The sequence below is a fragment of the Lactuca serriola genome, chromosome 7, assembly GCF_051521515.1.
Source record: "Lactuca serriola cultivar US96UC23 chromosome 7, Lser_US96UC23_V15, whole genome shotgun sequence".
Taxonomy (NCBI): domain Eukaryota; kingdom Viridiplantae; phylum Streptophyta; class Magnoliopsida; order Asterales; family Asteraceae; genus Lactuca; species Lactuca serriola.
The window spans coordinates 78,993,738-79,007,783 of record NC_136414.1 but is presented as its reverse complement, the minus strand read 5'-3'; the positions used below and the strand labels follow the sequence as shown (position 1 = coordinate 79,007,783).

The following is a 14,046-nucleotide window of genomic DNA, read 5'->3' as shown; positions in this document are numbered from 1 at the left end:
GTTTCCTTTGGTGTGAAAATTGTTATGAATTAAGATACTTTGTAGTTTAATCGCATGATGTTTGACGTATCTGGCAATTTCATGTTCAAATGCATGTTAACGGTAAGAAAAATATAATAATTAAATTATATTTTTAGACACAAGATTTCTTGTGTTTTACTTGTATCCCCCCCCCCTCCCTAAAAACATTAAAAAGCTTGGAAAAATATGGGGGTATGAACTCACCTCGAATGTATGTGCTCACTTGAGTTGCGAAGTGCTAACTGTAAAGTCTCGGATTAGGATACGGGACAGTAGTCGTATCCTAAAAATAATTATCACCGACGTCGTATTTAAATGAATAAGATATTAATATAGAAAGATAATTAAATAGTGGTTTAGTTATTTAAGGGATACTCACAATATTTATTTGGAATTGTTAGGGATGTTGAAATGGGTTCATGGTTAGAGAAATGGAGTTTATTGTTGAACAAATGAGTTCATGGTGTGTTCTTGGGAAATTATGAAGATTTGAAGATATGGTTGAATGTTTTTGATGTTCTTGGTGAAAACTGAAGATCTAGGCAAAATCTTATGCATTTATAAAGGTTCACGGATGGTAGTTGAGAGCAAATAGGGGAGTGTTTACGGCTGGAAAATGTGAGAAATGAAATTGTTTCCAGATGAATCCATATATATATATATATATATATATATATATATATATAGGGGTGTTTACTGCTCATAATGGGCTTAGGATTTGGGGTTTACGGCTCACCCCATGGTGTTTTTGCCCTAAATGGGCCTTGGGTGATGTTCACAGTCATAACTTGGCCGTGAACACCTTATCCTTTGATTTATAGTCCGTGAACAACAATAAGAATTGATTATCCAGACATGAACTAAATTTGTGATTAAGTTTTGGCCGTGAACCCCATGTTCTAAATGCTTTTTGGACCATGAACATACATGCTATTAAATTCGTAGGTCGTACACATCTATGATGTGTTATTTATGTTTTAAACTTTAATCGTTTGCCCAAAGTTGGATTATACCTTCCTAATTTAGTTTAGGTTTCTTTCTATACTTCTTTGTTAGCTCTATAAACAAGACCTAAGGCTATAGAAGACACCATGCAACAAGGATTGCAATGTGGTTTACACTAGTACTTGGTTAGGGTTTAGACCATGCTAGGTCTAAAAATTGGAGTTGTGACATAATGATATAATAAACAAACAAAGTAAAGTAGGTCCATACTATCAACAACTGTAAAATTAATTCGAATAACTTCATTGTCCCTGTTATCTGATTTCATATTTCTTACGAATTTTTCAAACACAATAATAGCAGCCTACATTGAAAGATAATTTAGTTTTAGCTACCTATTGTTTGTATATTATTATAAAGCTGTTAAAAGTAGAAAACATTCTTATTGTTAGCAAACTTGCAAGTTTTTGTTATCTATTACATAAATAGCTAAATCAAGCTAAGAAAACAAAGAAATATAGGGAGGGACTATTACTAATCAGCTTCATAAGCCAAGGCATACATAAGAAAGTAGATGATATCAATCTTAATGATCTTGGGCTATCTTTAGAATGAAAAATACATATATATATATATATATATATATATCTTAATAGAATGACATCACAAGCTCTTCAAAAGAATACATACAAACCATGTGGCAATGGTCTTTAGATGATGTGGTGGTGTCAACTTCCATATCCGTGCTGCATAATGCTTTTGAACTACAAAAGAACGAAAAAAAAGTATGGGTTATATAAGAAATAAACAAATAGACACAATTAGAAATCATGATCAGGCTTTGTAACATTTCCGCAAATGTGTATAAAAAGAAGAAACAACTACACAATAACATTTGTATATGTGTTCACATTCTGTTGGGTATGTGTGAGGGTGATCTAATGATTTGTCAGCCATGTTTGAAACTACATTAATTTATCTTCGTATGTTGCATCACATAAGCTCATAAAACAGCAAGCACCTACAATTAAGTATTGTAAATTTAAACACTATGATATAAAAGCACCTTAGAATCCCCAATAATAACATTATTTAATTCTTTGTTCTTATAAAACTAGAAAGCAAACAAAGCATCCAAAAGCACCAAAGGAAGATGTAATTACTAAAATAACTTAATCAAGCTAAGGAAACAAAGAAATATAGGCATGTGACAAAACAACAAACAGTTGGTGTGTACACTGCACATTAAGAAAGGAAGAAGTATCATCGTCGCCATGGATCACTATCATCATCGATGTGGGAAGTTAGAAATCAGGTATGTATGTGTGATTTCCATGAGAAAAAAATGTAAAATTTAATTCAAAAATAAAAGAGGAATTGATTATTTAAAAGCATACCCATCCAAGATGTTACAGAATGAGATCTTTATCACATAATTCCTCAAGAATCCTTGAAGCCTCAGTTGTTGCAGTCTCTTTACCAGATATATTGTTTACACCCTCCCTACTTGTTTCATTTATTTGTGTTTGGTCCTTCCAAAATACAGATGGATAGTTTCTTTCCAATATTCTCCATATGGAAAGAGCCTTAGAACTCATCATTTGCTTTCATAAAGAAAAACAAGTGTCCTTAAATGCCTTGAGTCATTGAGTAGCTTCCAACTCTTCCTGCATTTCCCATTAAAACTACTTAGTTTAATTACATTTTTATTAATTATCTTTTCTCAATTTTGAATAAAATAATTACAACCATACCACTTGCACCGGTTTTTGGAAGAAGCATAACAACGATATTAAAAAAATCAACATAATTATAAGTTACTTTTCACAAATTGGCAATCTTTTAGATAATGACCAAATTTTTCATAGAGGAATCAAACTCACCAATCTATAATACCAGTGACAACTCACACCAAGAGATTGGTTGTAGTAGTTATTTCTCCATCTCTATCTGGAAATCGAAATTCAACAATTCAAAACTAAAAAATTGAGCGTAAGGAACTAATGTAACCAATTTCCATATAATGGGGTGAAATAAGAAACTGAATGAACCAATTTGTGTGTAATTCAAATAAAAAAAGACATTTTGTTTTTGTGTTTGATATTTATCCTCCGAAAGGCAGAGAATTCTTCTTGTTGTGCTTTGAAACAGAATTTCTTTTGATGTTTACAAATTGGTCATGTAATCGAGCCCTTCACTACTGCCACCATGTTAAATGCATACAAAAACTAAGATTACAATCCACACGAAACCTAAATAAAGAAAGGTGTAAAGTCTATTTTTTCCAGTCATGATATCACTAGTATATGAGAATAAATATATATTGTACTTACTCATTCTATAGGTTAGACAATTTATTGAGGCGCTTAAAGACTTTCTGCTAGTACTTAATGCAACTGCTCGTCATGAACCACTTGAATATTGAGTAGCCATTACTACTTGAAGCCATCTGTTGTAGCAAAACAAAAAAAAAAGATCATCAAAAAATTATATTAATGTGATTCACTAAAATCAACCTAACAACCGCAACCACTTTATATTAAACAAAAAAAAAAGAATAGAAACCAAGATAAATTTCAGAAAGTTGTTAACAGTCCAATAACAAACCTCTAAACTGATATGTTTCATAACATGTTAAATATGCACTCTATTTCTTTTGTTACTTAATGAACTTTAATAGGACATAACTTAATATGTTGCATTATATGCTAGTTCGTAACTTGCAAAAAATTAATAATATAGCTTTAGTAAATAAAAATATTTCCATCACAAATAGATATGATACCTGGTATTTTTGGATCAGAAAGGGAAGATGACAGGAACTACAAACATACCTCATTGATAATCGCCATCCGAAACGGTTAATCGAGGTTTGGGCAGTTGCAAATCGAAGTTAGCTATTATCAACAAACAAAGTGTCGATGTTGTAGGGTTGAATCGTTGTTCCCATTTTTGTTCTCGAACTCAGTATCGGTGGTAGAGAGTACAACACAACAATTACCCGTGTAATAGAACCTAAAGGGTGTTCCGATATCTGATTAAATAAACAAAGTTCAAAATGGGTATAAGAAATTAGAACAAATAGCTGGCAAAGAATGGAAATAAAATGTATAAAGTGTCCACATAAGAGATGCCAAAGAACTTCTCTGTCATTTGCATAGAACCCTCTGTTGCTTATTCCAAATAACACATCCACCGCTACTTGTTAATTGCTCTGGTTGATCCTTTTGAGTCTTCTTCAACGAACTACACGAGTTCCCACCAAGATCACAAACGGAAAGGAATTCGGTGCTACGCGACTGATTAATCATTAGGGCGTCGTTCTAAAAATTGAAAAGGATTTAGGGTCATCTCTTGTTAACCTGTAGCTTTTGAAGATTAAAATTGTATCATTCGTTGATTCCAAAAACGAAAATAGTTAAATCCATCAACATCTTGCTACATCGCCAATTGAAGAAAAGTAGTAGTTGGACAATTACAATAGGCGGCGGTAATCGAATCTAAAGAGAGGCCGGAGAAGGAAGCACAAATTTGGTCAATATTGAAGCAAAGCAGGAGTGGGGGTGGGGTGATCGTTGACTTTGTCTCCACCGGCGGGACGTCGAGCCTGGATGGTAGATGATCAGTTGAGAGAAGAGCAAGAAAGGAATGAAAAAAAAAAGAAATCAGATGAAAAATATTAGAAGGATCGAGAAGATATTCAGTGACGAAAGATATAGCAAAAAGCCACGTTAGTTGAAGAATTAACCTAATCCTAATTGAGTTAAAATAACCTAATGAACAGTACCTAGTAAAGTAAGATATTGTTCCTAAAGAAACTCAAAATTTATATATAAAAGCAATTATACAGACTCGGAAACTATTTAGACTAAACGGTGTGGTAATGGGGTCACCAACAGTATCCGACGTGTCACCCTTTCACTGTCGGTGAGCATCGCGCCGTGAAGGGGTTTTCACCGCCGGTGGTCTAGTACCGTTGGCAAAATTTTAATGTTTGTGGCATTTTATGTTTGGAGACATTGCCAAAGGTTCGGCAACGACTAGTTTGACAAATTTCTCTCTATTTTTTACATCTACTATATATACAAATCAAATTTCCAAAAAATCACCACACAATAATCTCTCAACAACAAATTTTTTTCTTTGAAAATGTCTTCTTCCAACAATCCAAACTCTTCCAAACAAAATGCTCCAAACCAAAATGTTAACAACCCTTTCACACTTTTCGGCTACGATCCGTCATCACCACCACCTTATCTGCTACAAATGGATGGTTTTCCTAGCTATTATTCAAAATTCCAAATGCCCCAACAATTCCATTTCCAATCTCAACGTCAAACCCAACCATCTCAAACCCAATTTCCATCCCAACCGCCATTCACACCTTCAACCAAATTATTTTATGAGTCCGAACACGAAGAACAGCAACAACAACCTCAACAACAAAGGAAACAAAAGGCTGATCCAAGAAAATGGACACAAAAAGAGGAAGTTGAGTTAGCAAAGGCATGGGTCGACATATCTGAAGATAGTGGCACGGGAAAGCGTCAATCGTGATCAGTTTTGGTTACGTTTCACGGAGCGCTTTTGTTGAGGAATGGGTCGAAATCCAGATTATCGGACCTCCGACCAATGTAACTCCAAATGGAATCTTATGAACAAAGTCGTCACACATTGGAATGGAATTTACACAAACTTTGAAAAGCAATGGGCTAGCGGAGAAAGTGAAGCGAGTTTGTTGAAAAAAACACATGTTACATTCCACGATGATATGTAAAAGCCTTTTAAGTTTATTCATGTGTAAGAAGTTGTCAATTAAAGCATTAGGTGGAGGGAACCTGCAACACAAGAAGAAATTGCAAATCCGCCAAAAAGAAGTCGGACATCTTCATATTCGAGCTTGCAACAAGTCTCATCAGATGGTAATGTAGGCGTTAATCTTAATGATGATAACGACGACATTGAAGAAATACGTCTGCCTCCTCCTCCAATGGGAATGGACAAAAAAAAGCTCGAGCAAAAGGGAAAGCGACATCTTCAGATTTTTTAGTTGGAACCGAGCGGTCAACTAGATCCGAAGAAATGATGACACAAATGGGACAATTGAATTCAACTTTAGAGAGACATATGGCTTAAACCATTCGACTCACCGAGTATACGTTGTTAACGCAAGATGTGAGACACCTCGACCCCGAAGATCAAGAGGCAGCTAAAGCGATGAAGTAGTCGATTCGTGAAAAATATAAGCTAAACCGCAAATGAAATTTCGATGTTATGTTTTTATCTAGTTTTTTTTATCACTTCATGTTTTCTTTTAGGTTTTTAATGTAATTTTCGATTTCATGTTATTTTTTACTTTTAGCATTTCTAAAATGTAATTTTTAATTTTATATTATTTTTAATTTTAGTATGGTTTTTAAAAAAAGTTGTTATATTTTATTGAAAAAAAAAACCTCATAGGTAAACAATTTACCACCATAGTCCGTAAGTGAAAATTGTAAAAAAAATGTAAAAGTTTATGTGGCGCCTGTGTGACATATTTTTACCATTGGTAAAAAAAACATCACACACCTTAGAGCACCTCTAACTCACTCCCATTCTCGTTTATTTACTTCATTTTTTTCCTCATTTCTCTCCAACCTTACCCCATTTATTCTTCCATTTTGAAGAAATGAATAGTATAACACCAAATATGGTGTTATACTATTCATTTCCCCCAAAATGGGGATGAACTTTGAGTTGTCGGTTTTAGTCCATCGTTTTATATATTTATACATTTTTGGTCTTTTTATCTACTAATTATTATTTAATTTTAATATTTAATAATTATAATATTGTGTTATATATTAAATTATATTAATTAGTTATAAATATATTTTTTTTGTTTATCAAATTCATATTAAAATTTAAATACATACTGAAATTTTAAAACACAATAACGTATTTTACAAAAGCTTATAATTACGTTATATATATAATCTTATTTATTTAATGTTATTGTAATGAAAAAAATATAGATTATATATTTGTTAAAACCAAATTAATAGAAGGGATGTGTTTGACAATTTATATAAGTTAAAAGAACCAAATATATTTTTTAGAAGTAAAAATGGAATAAAGTTGGAGATGAAACACTATTTATTTTATTTTTTACTCTACTTTTGAAGAAAAAAAAATAGAAGTGGGTTACAAGATTGTCTATTTTTTACTCTATTTTTAAGGAAAAAAATAGAAGTTGGTTAAAAGTGGTCTTAACATTACCAAAATAATAATTATGATATTTATCATAAGTACTGTATCACATAATTATTTTATCTGTCTCAAATTTTTCATTTTTATTATTTTTCTTTCCAATATGTAAGAAAAAATTTCTAAAATACATTATTCTTTTAATACTACAATCACACGTGTTTTTCATTTTTCTAAATACTTCAAATATCCAACTTAGATCTAAAGATATTTACAATTTAGCATAAATATATAAAAATATAATTTTACGTGATAAACCCACGAGCTAGTTTCTTTGTACGGCGTTTATACTTTTTGAGATGCAAATATTCACGCCTACTATATTCGGCCTTTATCCTTTAGTTCTCGGTCCAATGTGTTGTCCAACCCACATAATACTGAGCCCATATCCGTTCCATAACCCAACCACAAAAGCTTACCATAAAAACAATGTTACATTGCAACATTAACTCTACAAGCTACAAATTCTAATAAAACAATTATTATCATTCACACACTACCAAAGGAAGATTAAATTAAACTTTATCATATTCAAAAATAAACCTAAAGTTGCTCAATCTTCTCTATACCAAACTTTAAAAAAATCAAACAAATTACTAAAACACAAAATTTAATTAACCGTAAAACTAAAATAAACTCAATATCCATATCAAAATCCAAAAAATTGAAACTAAAAGCTTTTATTAGGGTAAATATATCACAAATGAATTGATTTTTGGTATAGACAGAGAAGTTTAAAATATTTGTCAACAACATTGGATTTATATCGAAGTGGGTAATGTAGAGTTCGACATGTGTTGTGAGATGGCGATGCATCTTTAGTCATTTTTAGTGTCGAAGTCTGTTTTGATGTATTTGTTATATGTATTTCATAAGGGCAATTTAGAGTTCGAAGCTTCAGTGTCTTAGCCCTTATGTATTTTTTGTGCTTCTGTTAACTCCTATAAATAGGAGTAAGTATCACTGTTGGAGTAACTTTTGTGAACTGTAAGAACACTTTACTCTTTCAGAAGCAATAAAGAGCCAAATAGATTATATTTACGTATTGTGTTCTTGATTCAATTCATACTCTGATTTCGTTCTTACACTCGATTCATACGAATTACATTTGGTATCAGAGCAGGATTCTTTCAGTTGATTTCAGATTTTTCGTGTTTTCAAAAGTTTTTGAATCGTTGTTTTCAATAAAAAAATATTCCGCACTTTTGATCTAGAAAATCTTCTCTAGATCTACTATTTTGATTCGATTATGCACTTCGTTTGATAAATCGAGTGTTTATTGTTTGTTTTCTGGAAGATTTGTTCATTAGATTATTCTTTCTGAAGCTTTTCATCATTTTTGTCTATACATCTATGGTGAACTTCAACATGAACACAATGACTAGTTTCTCTCATCTTCTCGGTTCTTCAACCAAAATTCTGATGTTGATTCCTGAATATTACGAGCAATGGGCAGATAGAATGGAAGATTATCTCAATGGGATTGATGAAGATCTGCGGTGCTGCATTTCTAGAGGAAATCGTCTTGTAGAAAGGCTAGAACAAGTCAGAACTGTTGGTTCTGCTTTTGATGTTGTATTGCAAACCTATAAACAAAAGGTAAATGAAAAGAGATGTTTGCGAGAACTTTGCGGTGCTCTTCAACCGGTGGTTTACAATTATGTAACACCCTAAAACCGAGAACGGCGGAAAAGTTCTGGGGCGGAGGACGTCATGTAATGTATCATAACAATGCAAAGTAGTAAACAAGCAACAACATAATCCATTGCATTAATAGTATAATTTTAGTTACAAATGTTCTTTCATAATATAAGACAACATAATGAACAATCAAAATAAAATAGGAGTCTTGATTTCTCCGTCTTCACAAAACCTGGTCGTCATACCTCTCTATTTGTGACCTGAGAATACAAGTTATTTTGAAAGCGAGTATCAGCCAAAAAGCTGGTGAATTCATAAGTATTAATGTGTCTTTGATTTGTAAAATTGTAAAGTAATGAGTTGTAAACCTTTGGAAAAAGACTGTATAAGTATGAACTGTTTGAAAGCAGTTGAAAGCGTTTGAATACCCTAGCAAATCCCTATGATTTCTATTAGTATAAAGAGTAACCTTCTACCAAGAACCGAATGTTTTGAAAGTAGTCTTTTACCAAGACTCGTATGTTTTGAAAGTAGTCTTCTACCAAGACTCGTATGTGTTGAAAGTAGTCTTCTACCAAGACTCAAATGTATGGAAAGTAGTCTTCTACCAAGACTTGAATGTATGGAAATTAGTCTTCTACCAAGACTGGTATGTTTTGCTATAACAAAGATGGTTTTCCCCTCTATAACTACTATTAACAAAATAAAGTCTACCTCACCGTTTATGTGAATGTATCACAAAATAAAAGTAATAGGAAAAATATAGCCATGTAAGTGTTATCCTTTTGTATTAGGATCAACTCGACATTGCGACTTCCGAAAAGGTATTAACCTTGAACATCCGTAGATTGTTCATTTTCTTCTGTAGCTGGCAACATGTTTAAGGAATGGTTAGTCCCATAAAGGTACTCCTAATATAAGTATTAACTGTAGGCATCCATAGATGTTCATTTACCTCTGTAGCTAACAACGGGTTAAAGGAATGGTTAGTCCCGTAAAGGTACCCCTAATATAAGTATTAACCGTAGGCATCCGTAGATGTTCATTACCTCTGTTGCTATCAGGTGGGTTCCGGAATGGTTAGTCCCGTCTAGTTATCCTATTGAACTAGGATAGGCAGAACAAATTCACACGTATAATATGTACTAGTAACTCATCATATAAAATCTAGGTACAAGTATCCATGTAAGAGTATATGAACGTATACCTTTGCTACCCAAAGGTACTGAACTGACTGATTAGAACTATTATGTCTATATATGTACACATGATATATAACTGATATTTAAACGACCTTCAAACAGATACCGGATACCCTACCAGACCACATCCCAATGGGGAGAAGGAAATAAAGCGGGTTAGCCTTCCTAAGTCCTTTAAACATTATTTATATAACTATACATATATAGGCATGCTTTTAACAAGGTATCTATGTAAAAGTATCATGTAAGTGTATCTCTACAAGCAACATGTATTCGTATGTACTCATGAATGAACTGACTCTCGTGTAATTCCTTGTAATCGGAATAGCAAGTAGTATCTCCTAACTATACCTATAATAGTTACTAGAAATGTACAAGTATCAATGAAGGTATACCTGTACATATATGGGCATGCATTTGATAATATAAAAGCATAAAAGAAGTTTTGTAAAACCTTTGAAAAGTTTAGTACTAAGAACCGATGACTTGATGTCAGTTTGTAAAACGATTTGAAAGTATTTTGTTTGATAAGACAGTTTAAGTATAAAGGAACCTTTGTTTGAAAACACATTTGTAACTGAGGTTAAAAGGAAACTTAGAGTATGTAAGACAGTTTGATAAAGAGTTTTAAACTCGTAAAAACGTTTAAGAAATTCATTTGAAGAAATCTGTTTGGTAAAACAGATAACGTATAGTAAATCCATTTGCATGTTAGTTATTAATCACATGTGATTGATATAATAACTAGCATGTTTCAACTTGTATTCCCCCCATAAAGCATTTAAGAACATTTAGAAACATTTAAGAGGTTAATTCAAGGGGGTATGAACTCACCTGCAGTGAGCGGATCGGAAGGAAGTGTCGGACAAGTGCTTGGTGTCAAGTGAAGACTTAGACACACACAATGATCCTAATTACATATGAAGACATATGTATATAACCAATTAGTGATTATTACACTAATTAAACATGTATGAACATCCCAATGCAAGGAAAACACTTTGGTTCAAGTGCTACAGGTACAAAAGGGTTGCACCTATGGGTTGTATGTCATGGCATTGGAGTTTATGGTCCATAAACCACCCCTTTATGGAGTTTATGGACCATCACCATTTCCCCATGAGTTTAGGGAAGTAAAATCATGGTAAAATGTGCCAAATTGTGTTTTGAGGTCTTACAAGTCATGATTGGGCATCAAATGATCAAGTCCAAGCCTTAGGATAGCATTAAGGGCACAATAACACTACCTAGTAGAGTTCACGGCCTAAGGACCCTTTACTTAGGTGATTACAGCCGTAAACTCCTATGGGGAGTTGTTTTGATTGTTGTTTAAAGTCTTAAACACTTCTAGGAAGGATCAAGGTTGGCATCCAAGGCATAGGAAGGAGCTAAGGTCCGATTTACCACTTTGAAAGGGGTTTACGGCCCAAGATCATACTTGGCCGTAAACTCCTTTGTTCTATGGTTTCTTTATGATTTTCAAGTGTTATAAGGTTCATACTAAGCATACAAGAAGCTATAGCAAGTGCACTTACAAGATCGGAGCTCGATTGGGTGTTTAAGGTCCAAAAATGACCTTGATTGGTGTTCACGGCCCTGGGACCACTCCCCCATGAGTTTACGGCCGTAAACTCATGGTAAGGAGTACCATTTAGTGAATCTTGGTCCTTAGGTCCATGGGGTAAGGTTCTATGTCACTAACCAAAGCTTACTAAGGTGTTAGGGTGTCATTTGCACCCTAAAAAGGGGTTTACGGCCCAAGAACATGTCTTGGCCGTAAAATCCTTGAATCTCATGATTTCTTATGTTTTCTAAGCTCTAAATATGATAAACATGGTGTACAATGAGTTGGATCAAGCGTACTTACAATCTACGAGCTCAAATGGTCGATATTGGCCAAGAACACGAGTGTGTGTTCTTAGTGAACTTGAAGATCTACAAAATGGAATGATTTCACGGATGAAATCATGTAAGATTACTAGTTCATGCAAGATATCAACTAGTTAAGACAACAAGCTTACGAGTTTTGAAGATCGGGGACGAAGATCGGTATGATACTTGAGAGGATTTGGAAGGAAATCCGGCTAGGAAAGGAAGAAATGGGAGGAAATGACCCAAGGCTCTATATATACCCTTGAGTTTACGGCCACATGATTTTACGGCCGTAAACTCATGGTCTTGTGGCCATGAACTCACTTAGATGGGGTTAGGGTCCAATTTGCTACACTGTGGTTCTAGCGGGTACTTTCTAACACTTAATCCTTAAGTGTATTAGGCTCAAAACTCCTTAGAATGACCTGTAACCTGGCTAGAACTCTATACTAATGATTTTGACAAGCAGTTGGGTTGATTGACTAAGATTAATAAAAATAAAAAAATTCGGGTTGTCACAAATTACGTACGTCGTTACAAAACAACAAAGAAAATTTGGGATACTTTGAAAGAGAAGTATCAGGGAAGTGAGCAGACTAGAAAGAGCTCAGTGAAGCAATGCTTACTCGAATTGGGAGAATTCAAGCAGAAAGAGAATGAGATGATCGAACTCTATTTATGATCGTCTTAACGAGTTGATCTTCAAGTGCAGTCAATATGGAGTCAATCGTTCTACTCTTGAGTACAATCTTACCTTCTTGATGGGACTTCGAAAAGAGTGGAGAAACATCAGTCTGATGATCAAGACACAACAGAGCTTCAATAACTATTCGCTGGGAGATCTCTATAATGTTCTAAAAGCTTATGAAAGTGAGATCAACAAAATAGCTGAACAAGGAAAAATGAATTTGGGAGGTCCTATTGCATTGGTTTCCAAGTTGTCAGGAAAAGAGCCTGAAGTTGAATATGTTGATGGTTCTAGTGATGAAGGTTTTCTCATGAATTCGCAAGATGAAATTGTGGCTTATTATTCAAATAACAAAGTTAAGAAGTTCTTTAAGAAGCCATTCAATCCGAAGTTTAAAGGAAAAAATGATTTCAACTTAAACTTGTCATCTGGGAGGAATGTAAGAGAAGAGTCGAAGCTTGAGAAGAAAGAAAGTAAGGTTACTGGTGAGAAGGTGGAGAAGAACTTAAAAGGAGATTATGGTTTTAATTTCCACTACTACAATGGTGCGAACCATATGGTAGTTGAGTGCATGTTTAGGAAAAGAGAGGAAAAGAATGATAGAGTGAAGGATGAAGCCTATTATGTCGAAAGGCTGGAGGAAGTGAGAGAAAGGACGAATGGGATGTCACTTGTAGCAAAGGGAAGTAGTGATGGGGATGGTACCTATCAAATCTGGTCATCTGGATCAGATGACGAAGAAATGAGAATCCCCACACACGGAGCAGTATATGCAAGGTATGAAGAGGGAAGTCATGATGTGGAGAAAGTGACCGTAAAATGTTTTGTTTCAACTGGAGCACACAAGTCTCCAATGACTTTAAATTTACGTTCTCTTCTCGAATCCTTTGATATTCCTTTTAGTTCATATGATATTTTTTATTTGACTTCAATGATACTATTACATATGTTAATGACTTGCTTATTTCTATTAGTAGTGATGCTGAAAAATCGAAATCCTTTTTGATAGAAACACGTAAACGATTGGAGTCGAAGAACAATAGAATATACAATCTTGAGATGCAATTGAAAAATGTTACTACTAATAGGGATTATGATAGAACAAATAACTGTATTTTAATGAAACAACGTAACATCTATTGCAATTCTACTAAGAGATTGTATGTTAAACTAACAAATTTACATCATTCCTCTGACATTAGTAATGAACAACATAGGAGACTATTGCCCTTTTTGGTATTCGAAAGGGAGAAAATATATTCAACATCCTATGATTGTGAGAAAAAGATTTCTAAATTTGACAAAGTCTCAAATGATTCATATGCATATGGTATTGTTAAAATATATTAACGTTTAGATGTTAATGATTTGGTACATATTGTGAATGAGACCTTGACCAAGACCGAACAAATAAAATTTTTGAAAAAG

The 14,046-nt window shown here is 33.6% G+C and overlaps 1 long non-coding RNA gene across 2 annotated transcripts; it reads right to left on the bottom strand.

The window, feature by feature from the left end:
* Positions 1 to 1,389: 1,389 nt before the first annotated feature.
* LOC145063254 (uncharacterized) lies at positions 1,390 to 4,657 on the bottom strand. Of its 2 annotated transcripts, XR_013687890.1 has the most exons (6): positions 4,090 to 4,657; positions 3,801 to 4,000; positions 3,300 to 3,415; positions 2,850 to 2,916; positions 2,364 to 2,633; positions 1,390 to 1,730 (listed from the first exon to the last, which is right to left on the bottom strand). It is a non-coding gene; the product is annotated as an uncharacterized LOC145063254 (long non-coding RNA). The 2 variants fall into 2 exon arrangements; XR_013687889.1 differs by having other exon boundaries at positions 3,801 to 4,657.
* Between the last annotated feature and the right edge of the window lie 9,389 nt (positions 4,658 to 14,046).